The 1,318-nt window shown below is 47.0% G+C and overlaps 1 pseudogene; it reads right to left on the bottom strand.

Annotated features, from left to right (window-relative positions):
- Positions 1-346: 346 nt before the first annotated feature.
- On the bottom strand, positions 347-1,110 carry LOC142433655 (growth hormone-inducible transmembrane protein pseudogene; annotated as a pseudogene).
- Positions 1,111-1,318: the final 208 nt, after the last annotated feature.

Below are 1,318 nucleotides of genomic sequence, written 5' to 3'. Positions count from 1 at the left end.
TGTCTCACTTTGTGGGGTTGGTGCTTGCCACACTTCTTACAAAAAGTCCGGCAGGTTTGAAGATAGTTCACAATGTGTACAGGAGCACTTCCAGCACACACACACACACACACACACACACACACACACACACACACGAGCCTGGTCCCTCCTGACAACATGTGCAAAAGCATACAAGATAAAGGCTCGCAAACCTTGCCTCTAAGGAGCACTCTGGCTGTAGCTCTTCCAAGATAGGTTTGTCTGTTCTTTGTACTTTGTTCTTTGTGCTTTCAGTATTCTTTGCCAGCACCACAGTGCAAACGCGTGCATTCTTCTTCCGTCATTCTTACTTCATGTCCAACTTTCACATGCATATGATGCGATTGAAAGCACCATTGCTGGGGTCAGGCACACCATAGTCCTCAAAGTAACCTCCTTGATTTACCCAAAGTAATACATCGTTTGATCTCTTGACTGCTGATTCCATGAGCATGGACTGTGGATCCAAGCAAAACAAAATCCTTGACAACTTCACACCAGAATGTAGTAACCAAGCCAGATGCTTTGGGCCCGGGTCTGGTCATAGGATATTGACCGCACCAGCATTCCAGCACCAATCATGGCTGCAAAGATGGCGCCAATGGTCACCCAAGAACCTCTCAACATGAAGTTCATGAGAACAGGAGTTCTAGTCACGACCATGGCTGACAGGGCTGTTAAACCAATACTTCCACCTAGGTACATATAAGTAGAGTGAATTCTATTTTTCACATACTGAGGCCAAATTACAGTTTTTTCAATAGCTCCCATCTCATTAGACATCCCTAAGCCATAATAGCATGATGCTCCAAGACAACCAGCAGCTCCTCCAGCCACAAACCATCTTCCCACCTGATCAATTTTAAATATTTTTTCCGTTGATGGTTCCTGTGCCGCCTCTTTGAGTTCTTGGCCATTTTTGCCATGCCGAATCCCAATTCTTTACTTGGTGGCATATTTCCTTCTGGGTGCTAAAAGGCACTGATTTTTTGTGATGGAATTCTTCAGAAGAGGGGAGCCATTGTTGAATGCTGGCTGGCAAATCCTGGAAGGGAAACTCTGCAGGCACACAAACCTTGAAGCCAGCATGGTGATATCCTAGGTTTGCCAGGCAGATCTCAAATCCTAGCTCAGGCCCTAGTCACCTTTAACACACGGTCACCTGCGAAACGTGAAAGTGCCACCTCTCCGTCCCTTCTCAAGCTGACCAGACCACCACCGCTTGCTGCTTATGCTCCAGTGGATCCGCTAATCTCTCAGGCTAGTCATGGACCTGTACTCTCTGCCCCCCTGTCCC

This window comes from Tenrec ecaudatus, chromosome X (assembly GCF_050624435.1).
Source record: "Tenrec ecaudatus isolate mTenEca1 chromosome X, mTenEca1.hap1, whole genome shotgun sequence".
NCBI classification, from domain to species: Eukaryota; Metazoa; Chordata; class Mammalia; order Afrosoricida; family Tenrecidae; genus Tenrec; species Tenrec ecaudatus.
Note: the sequence above shows the minus strand (reverse complement) of the source record. Positions and strands in the feature narration are given on the sequence as shown.